General features: G+C 39.7%; 1 protein-coding gene across 20 annotated transcripts in view; it reads left to right on the forward strand.

The window, feature by feature from the left end:
- The window catches only part of baalcb (BAALC binder of MAP3K1 and KLF4 b), an 88,230-nt gene that overhangs the window by 11,072 nt on the left and 62,996 nt on the right, over positions 1-14,162 (forward strand). The window contains exon 5 of one of the 20 annotated variants that reach the window (XR_005072642.1): positions 7,978-8,949. The exons of 14 other annotated variants lie outside the window; for them this stretch is intronic. The gene's annotated coding sequence lies outside the window, so the exon portion shown is untranslated. 5 more of the 20 variants (XR_005072650.1, XR_005072640.1, XR_005072648.1 and 2 more) reach the window with 5 other exon arrangements.

Genomic DNA, 14,162 nt, shown 5'->3' on the forward strand with positions numbered 1-14,162 from the left:
CTGACGAGAGAAAAAAGAGAAATTCAATCTTAATCTTGGAGGTACAAATCCATGACAGCTGCTGATGGCAACCAGTAATCCAGATCAGCTATGATTTGAATGATTCATGATACCTGCTGCAGAACATTGTTCCACCGGAGGCTGAATTTTAAAAGGGCATGGAAGAGATCTATGATTTTTATCGACCCGTAATCGGCAACCAAGACGTTACAACGTCTCTGGCACATTTTAAATTATCCAAGAAGAGGATTAAACACATTTTAAGTCACGGTTAATCAAATATCTGATATGCACATGTGCCAGTGCAATATCAGGACTGTTTTGTTGATAGGATATTTTTACTTTTTACACTTTATTTTGAAGGAAGGATTGGTTTAATAACACCATAAATCACCCTGTAATACAACTTTAAATTAGGATCTAATGTCACAGATGTTTTTGCCTTTTAGTTCTGGTTATTTGGTTTGTGTTCACACCAACAAGAGTAAACATGAATTCATGTGTAGTGCAGTGTAATGCAGTGTTGGCCTTTGTCATCTTACATCATCAGCGCCATGTAAGCCCAAATCAAACTCTACAAAACTGTAGCTCAGCTTAGTTTTATAGATAAACAGGTAGAAGGGGGGATCTGTTAGGGACGTCTGTGTGGTCACTGCTTTTTGAGTACTATGCGTCTGTGCCTGCAACAACGATGCCTGAGCACATCATGGTTTCTGGTTATACCGACAGACGGTCATATTACTGACTGCAATTAATGATATTTTCTATTTATCTATAAAATGTGGAAAAAGAGGCCTGCATTTTAATATCTGGAACCAAAACACGTTTTATGTTTTTCTTTAAAAAATGATGAAAATGATTAATCAATTAACAAAACAGTCTGCAATTGATTTTCCTTGTGTGACTATTTGACTAATATCATGAATGTGATATCTCATGAACACCTTGAGGAAAGTTCTTTAAATTGGCACAGATGTCCACTTAGACTAAAGGATGAACCTCCCGATGTCACTGTTAACTCCATTATTTAACTGCCTTAACTCAGGAACAGAAGGGGGGGTGGTGACCATATAACTCATTTGGTTGGATATCGAATTAATTACACTAATCTTGGGTGCCTTGAGTGAGTGTATATCCTCAGTCCAACATCCAGTTTAAAAACTTTTGTGGTTTTGTCGTTCTATTACAATCAGCTCTAAATGAAAACGGCGTGTTTATATGTAATTTGTTCCCTGGAATCACACATGTCAGTATAGTCATAATGTAGATATTGTATTGTACCTCTTTCTTCAGCGTTTGAAAGAGTCTTAACAACACCACTTTTGAGCCACACACGTCATCCTCATAACGCAGAGGGCCAGCTGGTCTTCGTCAAATATCTCAGTGTTGAAAGCCCTCAGCTTTGTTTGGACATGCATGTAGCATTTTCAAGATGCACCATATTGCCCTGAAGGACCGGAAGGCACCATATGGAAGCTGTTTTTCATTCTCAATGTAAACCGTGTCACATAAGTGACCGTAAAATCCTTGACATCTGCAATGAATGTTACATGAACTGCAGCAGTTTGTGCACTAGGTGGGAAAGAGTGATTTAGAGATAGCTGCTTGACTTTCAGTACAGGAAGCAAAAGCAGCCATCCATAACTGAATAAAGATGTCTTCATGAAAGGTGAAAGCTGAACGAAATTTCCATTAAAAACCAAAGAAGTGTTTTTTTAAAGGCAGATACCTTAACCTTCTGGAAACATGTGACTTGTTGTGTTGATTGCTTTTATTGTGTGTCTGAAATACATGTTTTGTTAATTTGCTCAGTCTATTGCAAGATAATTATTCAGTATTTGTAACACAGCTTACAGGTTCTCTGCAGATAGTTTTCATATTCAATTCCCTTCATTTCTGTTTCACTGGCTCCAATGTTAACATCATGTAATGTGAATTCAATTTAAAATGAATACAGCATATGAACTCGTGCAGCGATCCACTGGAGTGTTTACAAAATACATATAAGATTAGACTGTGACCGTGAATATATTGAACAAGAAACTGTTTCAGCATTTTCTAATTGACCAGCACCCAGTGTACCCCGAGGGCTGTTATTGACCCAGGCCAAGGACTCAGTGCTCTCTGCAGCCACTTATCCACAGCAGTGCACTAGCAATGAGTGCCACAGTGTGCTGGTGCTGATAAACTCTGCTAATCCACTCAGGGACCCCAACACAGTGCAGGCTTCCTTTAGTGCTCAGAACCAGCGTGCCACTTTATCCATGTTCCTTCTAACAGCACAGATTACAGAGCTCTGGGAGTAACAGACAGGGATTTGTGATAACGTTCACTTTTTAAAATCTATAAAATGTTCGATTTTGCCCAACAATTAATAAATCTGTCACCGGAAATGTTCTGTGAAATTAAGGGCTGTCGCCAGTGGATATTCTGTAACGATGACAAATTTTCTTTCCCAAGGCCATGACACACAGGCTGACCTCAAGCAACAAGCACCAACAACAAAGCAGCTGACGGCCAGCTGACACACATGTACGTTCTGACATGCCATACACTCTCTTGCTGTAGGTAGCTGGAAGTCAAAGCAGCTGGGAGGATGAAGGCTCATTTATGCACTCTTGCTTGAACTGTTGGCCGCTTTGTTTCATCCACCTCGGTAAACTTTCAGAAATCATGAGCAATTACAGATTACAAACAAACTCACTAAATAATTTGACTGCAACACATGTTCAAAATGAGACTATGCTTGCTAGTTCCACTAACCCAATACCATACTGGACATGGTAATATCCATGAAATGCACCATAATTGGCTATTTTGTTAATTGTTGCGATCTCAATCAAACCTGTTTGTCATTCTGTGTCTATTTATCCACATTTGTGACTGCGTTTGAAAAAAAAATCATTGGATTTATCTGCTGAGTATTTATATTTGAGCTGCTGGGCTGATTATATTGCACAATCCTGAACAAAATATGAGTTTGCTCTTTGGAAAAGTTGGCCAGGACTCTGCTGATGCAGCATTACCAAATCATCAGTGTGTCATGGAAGCAATAGCAGCGCTTTCAAAGGAACCAGATGAGCTTTGATTGGCTATGATCGATGTCAGTGCCTTTATGCACCCGCTGCTGCTGTGATACCGGTCCCCTCTAATCTCACCCCATTTCCAAGAGGGCAACAGGTCACATAGATACTAAAAGTGTCATCATGGCCTCTGCAAACTGCACACTTGACCACACTTGAAGCAGCACGTCTTGTTTCGCAAAAACAAGAGCGCTTGGTGGTGTTAAGTGGAAACTGAAAGGTTATAAGTTGCAGCCAAAGTGCACCTGGCTCTGCACGAGCTGCCTGGGCTACGTTATGTGTATCACCACCCGAGAAAGAGAGCACAGACCTCCATCCAGACCTCACTGTATAAGTCAACCAGCAGGAAATGAGACAGCCTGAGGATATTGTGAACACAGATCAATCATCCCGACGCTGGTTTGGAGCTGTGGAAATACAAGCGTCTGCACATATCAAAGGCAGTGCTCTTTTACATCCCAGTTTGTTTATGTTTGATTTAATTAAGTGTAAATATAATATAAATGGTTGCAAGGCCAGCCAAAATTTAATCAGGCATAAACATAATTAGCCCATTTGTATGCTTCCTGGATACCACGAGGACAGAAAAGATGACCATATAATGGAAGTGATCGTGTGACTGCATCCTCTGTCACCACTTACCAAAAAGCTGAGAGACAAAATTACATGTAAATTGAATGATAGACACAAATGTTCTCAGAAAGCATTGAGATTTTAAGATTTTATACAAGCATATACATAGAATTTCTTTGTTTTGTCTTTGAATCTTTCTTTTCATATACTATCATCTATGATGCACTTTCCACACATGTTTGAAACTGATGTAACACTTCAAATTGTGAAATTGTTCTCCCAATTCCAGACAGCTTTGCACATTTTTTGAAAATTTGTTGTCCATTTGACTGCAATATCATTAAAAACTTGGACATCTTCCACGGTGTTGCTCTCCGATCATTACAGTCAAGGGAGATAAAGCACTGTCGACTCCTCGCTCACAATTTTTCCTGTGGTTCTTTTATTGATTTATGTGGCTTTGGAGAGATGTGTTGTTTCAGCAGTAGGGGAAATACACTGCTGGAGAGACACCAGAAGAGGCTTTGATCACCTCCACAACACTGAGAGGTGTAAAGTCAATGGGGTGTTGAATTTTGTAGGTTACTAATTCCACAAGAACTTGTTTTTTGTGTCACCAAATCTTAAGTGGGTCAAATGCTGAGTGTGTGACGTGTGGTGCAGTTTAGTGTCCAGATTTTTGTTGTGGTCTCAGTCTTGCCTGTAGTTTCACTTACATGTTCTCAGACTCGGGTCACACAGTCACTGAGAAAACGATGCACTGAAATACGAATGGTTAGAGGGAAGCTCCAGCTTAGCTCATCAGATTTCACCCTTATTAAAGCATTTCAAATGCAAACGTTTATTTAGGCTGGTGCATTCATATTTTTTCTATAAAGCAAAGTACATGTGTAGCAGTGTTGTGTTTATTCAAATAACCGACTTGAGTTGTCAAGTAAAGTAAAATGTATTACCTACGTCGTCGAGGATGTTGAGTTTCCAGCTGTGCCCTTTGGTTGGTTTGTTGGCTGGCTTGTCAGTAGGATTGCATAAAAGCTACTGAACAAACTTCAACGAAACTTGAATGGAGGATGAGTCCTGACCCAGAATAGACCCCATTAACTTTTACTGGTGTGGATACAGATAAATGGAGAGATCCAGAGAGGGCTTTTTTCAACATTTGTGTTCATTTTTAAGGGAATGATTTGTAGATCCTGATGGGAAAAAAGCAGACGTATTTAGGTAGGTGGTAACTATGAGTTGGGGACTGTCTGGCCTTGGTGGAGGTATGCACGCTACTGAGTGCCATTCTGGTTTATATTGTGCCAAATGAAATCAAAAGGAGGGATAGGTAGGCAGTAGGAGACACCGAGATGCTCAGCAACAGCACTGAGCACCTGTGTACTGGTTACCCTTTCAATATTAAAAAATACATGATTTAAGAGAAAGTGGGGAAGGCCCAGAGGATTCCTTTTCATCTTGAATTTAGATCATATTCGCCAGCATGCTGCACTGCTGTGGAGAAATGAAGGCAAGGAGGGGTCCTGTTAACTAATATCAATGTTCTGATGTTCAGTAACAGTATTACTGCTATTACTGAAGCGTGGTGTATAAACAAAGGAAAACATCACGCTGCATTTGACACTGATATGATATACATGTAATGCAGTCCAAAGCATCACATAGAATGGCCTTCAAAAATCACTTTATAGTTGCAGCTTTGTATTCGATCGTCTCTGATAATAGTATATGAGGACTTTGTGCCCATTGCTGGTGGTTTTAGTTGGACTTCATTCAGATTAGCCAGTAGCTGTGCATTTAGATACCTTGCATGTTTTGCCAAAACAGAAATAATGTATGTTCAGAGCAGTGGCAATAAAAGGGATTTCTCAGATGGAATATAATGGAAACATTAGTAATGAAAGCTGGCACCTGGGGGTTTTGTTATACAGTAGCATAAATGGGATTTATTCAAAGACGTACACATACAGCCTTGTTAATGCCTCACACTGTCTTTATTTCTAAGGACAAAACACATTAATCAGTCCTTCTGTGGTAGCTGGTGTTAGCCAGCATGCTGATTTTTAGCTGCAGTCCTTTGGCAAGATGCTCTAAAACAAGCGAAACTCAAGAAAAACAAAACACAAGACAGTAAGATGTCAGTGAAAGCAACACAAGACAGTGACCATGCTTACGCTGACAAGATCAAGTGGAGCCTTGGGAGGAAATGAGAGATTGATGCAAAAACACAATGGCGAACATCAAAGATTCAGCACATGCAGCAAGGCAAAACACATTTCAGCTGAACTAGATTTGTTGTACTCTGCCTCTGTTATAAGGTTTTATTCACCTCCACAAGTTGAACAGTGAAAAATGAGCTTTTAAACTGAAAAACCTTGTTTGACTTCATCGTGCACACCCTCAATCCCACCCACTGGGAGAGGTTTAGTGCACAGTCCTGCTGTCTGACCCACTGATGGGGTCATTTGTTTGTTTGATGTGATGATGTCAGTGTTACAGGCCCGTGGCAACTTGGCTTGCTGTAGTCCATAAAGTAAATAGAAGGAATCAAAGGAGGACAGTAAAAAACTCGAAAGAAAACAACACTCAGTGTTCATTCGTCACGGTCAAGCATAACAAATCTCAAATGGCAAAGTAAAACTCTTCAGTAGGCAGCACTCCGTAAAGTTTTGTTCACTTTCCTAGTGTTTTTTTTCTTCTTCTTCTTCTTTGGTGTATTTTTAAGTCTCCTGCAGTCTCCTAGACCCCTATTTTTGGCCCTGGTTTTTATCATCCTTTTTTCCCTGTTTCCCCCTTTCCTTGCAAATATCCATGAAGTTAAGAATATTGTTAGAAAAGCGATAAGGGACCTTTAGGCAACAATTTACTCAATATAGCAAGTAAAGAACTAAGTCTGTTATACCATGTAAGTCACAGTTGGAGATTCACTTGCTGAGGTTGTTTGATTAAGGTTGGACACGTTGATCTTTTTTTCCCCCCTTACGATTATGCTACGTTTGATCTTTTCCATACATCTACTGTACATGAAAAGGATTTGAGGAGCCAAACTATCAGAGAGGAATACTTGGATGAGTTAAATTTCATCTAGGGAAAAAGCAATTGACAGAGAATGTTTCACAAGTATTCTTGAAAGACTGTTTTTATAACAAATGTCTAAGTCATAAAACATTTGTTAGCAGCTGCTGGAGAGCAAGGTTGTTCAAGGGCAGTTGTTGTGGCCACGTAAAAAATAAAGCAATGTCTACTCGCAACTCCTTCTCTCTGGTTTTGTGTCAGTGTAAAAAATATAGACAGAACTTCTGGGTCTGAATATTGAAACCAATCCGGAAGTGCCTTAAACATGCATTCAGTCTGTTGGCCAGCAGGGGGCGACTCAAAAAGAAGTGGGTGATTAAGCTTTTTATAACCCCAGTAAACTGTTTCCTTATGGGTTTATTGTTTGAATTGGTGGTTTCAAGTCCTCCTCAATACATCATGATGTTCATTTGATAGAATATGGTCTCATTTAGAGTAAAACATATGATAAAGCAGGGTATGCTTTAGGGCGTGGCATGTGATTGACAAGTCACTACCATGGCATGTCGAGTTGTGTCTTCAGCTCCACCATCTCATCCAAACTTGGTCACTTCTCAACAAACCAGATCTATTTTAAGTATTTTCTTAAGAGATATTTAAAAAAAAAAAGAATAACTTAAAAAAAATAATGCAATAAATTTAAATAATCTTGTTTTTCACATCCATTTGATCATCGTTGTGTAAAAACTCCATTTCCCAACAATTTCTGTCTGTAATTACACCATTAAAAACCCATTTTCATAAAGCAATAATGTGTGAAATAAAAAAATGACTACACCTTTGCTATGTATTTATTAAATTGTTTACCCACATTATCGCAAATCATTCCAAAAAAGTCAAAACTCAGAGAAATAATGTCATTGTAGTCATTCACCCCTTATTTGGTCACCTATCGCAGTAACAACAGACGATTCCTCAGCAAGTGAGGAATGAAGTTGGCACCCGCTAATCAGTGCGTCATCGAACTACATTTTTTGTCCTTTGTTTTGATTGAGGGACCCCTATAGATGCAGAAATTACATACCGTGCATTCAAAGTTGTTGAAAATCTGAACGTTTCAAGGATGTCCTAGAAATGAGTGGATGTCACCTCAGAAAATGCTTTAAACAAATTGATTGAGGTTAGATAAAAGTAATAATTTATAATCAGTTCTAAAACCCCAACAAGGAGGATGACAGGAAACATTGTTAGCAGGTCAGCTCATTCCCACCTGTATACGCTGCTTTCTTCTGTGCCTCTCTGGTAGGGTAATGGAGGGAGGTCAGCAAGAGGAAAGTGAGAATCGAGACCCCAGCTGTGCCCTCATCCAGGCAGGGACTCTTAATCAATACCAGGCAGCTGAGAGAGGCATGTTGAGAACAGCGCGGGTCAAGGTCACAAATATCAAGCCGGTCTGGAGTGCTAAATTGAATGTTGGGATTCCAGAGGGTCTTTGGGTGCTGACCTATCTGAATGAGGAAGAACAGAAAGAATCTATTTTGTTCCTCCCCTGTGGCTCAATAAGAATTTACTTTTGTTTCAGCAAAAATAAGTTATTGAAGAAGTTTCAGACTTTTACCTTATACTCTCAACACGGCAGCATTTGGTTTGTCTCAGAAGTTACATTTGATGGGAAAGAGCAGACATAAAAAAAAATAATCACTCAATTCAACTCTTCCTTCATTCTGACTCGATGTCAGTTTTTCAAACATTCACAGTCCCTCTGCTAGCTGCCATTGGCATTCAGATCACACCAGCGCCAAACGCACTCAAGATAGCTCAGGGGAATCAGGCTGTCCTTCAGGCTCTCGTCAGCCTGCCTTAATAATGGGATTTCCACACATTACATACAAACTCAGTGGGCACTAATGTGGGAGAATAATATTTTCCAGGAAAAGGTGCACTCACTCCCAAATTGAATTTACAACATTACACTGACTTTAAAAAGAGGCTGTGGCACGTGTAATGCCCAGGAAATAATGGCATGCTCCACTGAGCAGCCGAGCACCGAGCAGAGGATTAAACGGTGGTGCTGCTCTGGTTTTTGCCACACACTGGGCCAGACTGAGCACAGTTCAAACATTAACACATGATTTTTATCTGATCTGCTTACTGTAAATATGTTGTGGTTGAACACTTTAAGTGCTAATACCCAGAAGCACACTGGGTTTGGAATTTCTGTTGTTTTGGCTTCTTGCTCCTCATTTCCTTCGTGTTTCCTGTGCTCACACCTTGCACAAACACACACACACACACAAACACACACAAACACACACACTCACCCTGGCACAATCATTAGTGGCACAATGTTTGATGAAATTTGACAACGGCTGAGTTTGCTCAGTGATCGCATTAACACATGGACATTACCTGTCTACAAAGCTTTGGCTCAAGCATCACACAAATCATGTTGGATAAAATCTATCCATTGCATCCTAATGAGATCCATCATCAGTCAAGGTAGAAGGAAGTATTTGTCCAGGCTGTTCTGAATGTGTATACGATCAGCATAGATATTGCTTGAATCAACTCTGTGATAAAGCATTCCCTTGTGAAAATGTCTCGATGCAGCCTTTCATGCGCATTGTTTTATGAGAATGGACAGTGTCACTCATGCATCTTTCATGTCTCACTTTTGGATTCAAGCACAGCTTTTGTGCTAGAATTGTGCATGTTGTTAAATACATGAGCAGATGTGCAGTGTTTTTTGTTTTTTTTTTGTTTTTTTTTTTGTGGTGGTGTGTCCAGACACCTCCACTTGCTCTTTATTTGGGAAGAAAACCCAGCTGAGGTGATTTAGTTAGTTTATTAGGCCTGTTGCCTTCCAAATTTAAAAGGAGAGGGAGACAACAGGAGGAAACAGGAGACAGACAGAGATCCAGTTTGACACCCAAAATATGGGCTACACTGGTCAGACAAAACTGGCAGAGAGAGACTTTATATCGATGATGTCAGTATATTTCTGCCTGCGTGTGTGTCTGTGTGAGTATCGTGAACTGCTGAGTGATCACTCTGCAGCCCATTACTGGACAATGAGACACCATCACTGCCAATAATAGTTTTGACTCTGCTAAAAGTTACTGTGCATTCTTTTCTGCACCAGCATATTTATTTAGTCATATGAGAAACTGGCCCTTCAAGATATAATATGTGGGAATTAAAAAGGTCTAAAGCCGACTAAACCTTTTAAATATCTTGCTGAGTTATGTACTTCATTCCAAATGTTTTCAACAATGTGCAAACCCAGAGAAATCCCACAAGTTTACTCAAGGTAATGGTGCGTTTCATTTGGACTTTTAAAGTAGGAATAGTTTGGAGAATGAGGCAAAATTTACTGTGAATAAAACTTTACCTCATCTGTGAGTCACCCCACAAATATATTTATCAGCAGTGGTAGTTGTTTAATGCTGTATCTGCCCCAAACAGAAAGATAACTGTAGACCAGTGAGCAACAGCTCCCACTGGTCTCCATCCATTGGTATATGTTTCCGGATTGGAGCCGAATCCGATGTAGCTCCAGGTGTTTATTCCTGGTGTGGATCTTCACCCAATCATTAATTTTTCTTACCTCACCAGTAGCTTTCAGGTCAAAATGTCTGCACAGAGGATGTGTCATTATGTAAAGGGAGGCCTGTGTATGAATTTGAAATAGTAAATGTAGCGCTAACCTCAGGATACCTTTTATAGCAGCCCTAGTGCTTTTTATGCTCTCAAAAAATGATCAGTATGTTGTTAGTTGTTTGTCCGTCATACTGCTGTTACCAAGGTCAGGAATGAACCTTCAAGCTCAACACAAGCATGCTGTTTGTTCCCCTCCAAGACTATTGTATGGACTCTTGTCTAAATTGTAGCCTCTGTGTGCTGCTGCAAAACACATTTTTGACATTTAATCTTGTTCTTGTTTGAAATGTCTGATTTCGGAAGCAGTGTCTCGTGTATAGCTGTCAGATATGTTAAGTGTTAATTTGTCTGTCAGTAGTAGTCAGCAGTTAGCATTTGGCGCTACAACCGTTGGGGCCGTCACTGAGAAGCCTAATCACCTTGTTTTGCTTTTATTTGAGGCTTCAGCTGTCGCTTAACACCATACAGAAACAGTCTCAGTGAATCACAGTCAGTGTTCCTCCCAAGGTTAAGAGCCTCCCTTTGGCCTGATGTAAAACCATCTTCAAGGATTGGACACGCGTTTTATGGTATATGCGATGACCAAGTTGAAGCACTACAGCCATAAGCTTAATTGAAGGCATGATATACTGTCATTGTAAAGTCAAGTGGTCTGCAACGAGGAGAGAGCAAAATGACTGAAACTTCACGTCAGCCTTGTCATAAGGAGTCGATTACCTGTTCTCATGGAAGATATCATGCATGAATGAATATCTAATCCAGATAATCAAAGAGGTTTGGTGTCTTGCTCTCAGGTAGAGGTGGGCAGTATACAGTATACCACTTTTATCACTGTCACCGGTGTCATGTTCTGCAATGACATGTATTTTGCAATCATTACCATCACAAATATTTTAATATAATGAACATAATGTGGTTGCAATAGCATACAGTAAAAGGGCTTAAGATGCGCTCATAGTTACATCCAGTTATTTGATTGTCCATGCTAACCCCAACCTCATGTGTGCCCCAATGTTTTCGTTGTTTCATACACATACCAACATAAACTTCTTCATCTACTGCTGCCCTCTGAAGAATTGAGGACCCAGTGGATTAACTTTATTTTTGTTCTATTAACAACATCTGGAAATCTCTCAAATGTTGGACCACTTACTGGACCGTCAAGAGTAATTGTGTGTCCAATGTAGGAACATGTTTCACATTGCTCTTTATAGATCGTAATACTGCAAAGTAAGCTGACACTGCCATATATAAGTGTAGTTGATAGCATTGTTTTTTCTTTCTTAAGATATGTTCTCTAACATTGCCAATTGAGTTTGAGTGGGGTATCCCTTTACATTTTGTAGTGCCCTGCTATAACAGTGTTGCCACAGAAAAAAAAAAAAAAAAAGAAAGAAAATAGGTCATTTTGCCCACCCCTGGACATTTTTCTGATCTGTCATTCTGCACAAAGAAACATGTGTCAGAAGGAGCTTTTCTAAAGATGTGTTTCTCAGATTCAAGGACTCCCCTTCCCTTGCATTATCCTTGCACTGTGTTTTGTCAGTGTCCATTGGTGGCAGTTATACAACACATTTTCCAAACAGTATGGTCAACAAGCCCTTCTGTCTGTGTATACTGTTCTGGGTCAAGGGCTCAGTTCAGGACAATGCTGTCTTGCTACTCTCACATTACTGTGCTTAGTTACAAAACAAGCTGATGGCATGGCTTTAGTCAGGGTCAAACACTGTCGTCCATCTCTTTATATCAAATTCCATGTTGACTGCAGAGAAGTATGATTTAGCTCTCATTATGCCTCAGTGCAGGTAGAGAGGACATGTATATTAAACTGATCCAAAACTGTCAGGGACTCCTCGTACCAGAAAAATGGATGTTGTGAGAAATTTGGCTTCACATTTCACAAGCTTCAGTATTTCTTTCTGTGTAATGTAGAAGTGCTGATTGGTATGGCAAGAGTTAATAACTGTTGGTTTGGTTATTGTCAGGACTTTCTGTTTACATTCCCCACACTGGCAGATTATAGCCACTAATGGCTCTGGCTGGTTGCTCTGTTCCTGAGAGCCGCTTCTCTATTAGACTGATTATTGGGACTGAGGGTGCTGCCAGGCACTGGTGTGGTAAATGGTGTATCAGATCTGATTTGCTGTATTTGATCTCTTTAGAAAATCTTCCATTTTCTCAAACTGAAAATGTCTGAAGACGTCTTTAATGCTGAACTGTTGACTGTTACAATAATTAAATCTAGTGGTTTCTATTCTGCTGTGTAATTTTACAGCTTTTAATGCCTCAGCACCGTGGCCAGAGGAATATTGTTTTCGGGTTGTTTGTCCATCCATCCTGTTCTTGTTGCCAAGATATGTATAGAACTGTCCACTTGCACTCAAAGATGGCCTAAATAGATTGTAGAAGTCAACAGTCAAAGGCCAAGGCCACTGTGACCTCACCGCATGGAGGATTGTGTCAGTGCAGAAAGTATGTTCACATATGTGTGACAGAGAGGTCAGTCTCTTCTGGGTAGTTGTGCTGCTAAAGATTTTGTAATAACAAGATTTCCTGGTTCCTTTTGCACTCTGCGCCTTCATGTATCAGAATAATTGCAGACAGGAAATATGTAGGAAAGGAGGCACTTATAGAGAGATGTGCAGTGATACCTCATTTGTCACTATTTAATTGATCAGTAATGATATATAATTATTTATATTTTATTGCAAATAAGAATGACCTTTTTCAGTGTTTTATCTCTTGTTCTGAAGATGATATTATGTATTGGCACATTTAATTTAAAGGCATACTACACCTGTCTTCTTTCAACAGTTTTTTATAACATAGAATCTCTGGAACATGTTGATATTCATTCCAGAATACAATATGTGTCCAGGGCATCGCCACCCTGATACAATCGCTGGTCCCCACACTTGCAATATGGGCAGTTGGCTACAGTATATTAGCTATGCAGTGTTTCTGGCTCCGAATGACAGCTACTGTAGTTGTGCTCCTCTGACTGCAAAGTTGATTTCAATGCAGTAAACTGGAAAAGACTCATTTGAAAAATTGACCATTTGGGAATTATCTTCCGTTGAATTCTAGTCCAGTATTTTCCTCTTCCTGTTGGCACTGAAATGTTTTCTTAAGTGATTTTTTACCCTCAAAATGCATTAGGATGCACAGATTTATACTATAGACCTCAAAATGCTCTGGCCCTGGCAGGGCTAGGACATATGTCCTCAGTAATTCTAAATTCTTGTCCATGGTCCTGTGTCAAAGACTTTAGAAATACACTCTTGTTCCAATTAGTGTGGATATGTAAGATTAGCGGTAATGAAATCAATGCAGATGCACCCTCTTTAATGTAACATTTGACAGAAGCGCCTGCATCAATTAACAGCACAGATGCTCTAATGGGAACCAAACAGCATAAATGCATCATTTTAAAAAGAACTGCAACGAGTATTTGACTCCATACAAGGGTATGTCTTTTGGCAGCAGTTGTTTAAATTCACGGCTGATTGGGGCTAAACCTGGCAAGGTTGCCGTACTTTGTTCGGTGTCATTTCTGTTTACCAATTTTGTTTTTTCATCACTTTGAGCCCCAAGTTGGAGTCACAGAAAACGTTCCAATTATGCAAATAGGACACAAGCTTATTAGCCTTGAAGGGTATGAACTGGGTTTGTTTATGGAATGTCAAATACACAGACAATGCACTGGTAAAAGGACCATAAGCTTGTGGGCAATTATCTTTGAAAACAAAAACGACTTATTAAATCGGTTTTGAAATGTATTTATCAGGACCAATGTGTTTCAGAACAGATTGGAGCTCTATGAATTCACAG

Source organism: Acanthopagrus latus, chromosome 22 (assembly GCF_904848185.1).
Source record: "Acanthopagrus latus isolate v.2019 chromosome 22, fAcaLat1.1, whole genome shotgun sequence".
In the NCBI taxonomy this organism is placed as follows: Eukaryota; Metazoa; Chordata; class Actinopteri; order Spariformes; family Sparidae; genus Acanthopagrus; species Acanthopagrus latus.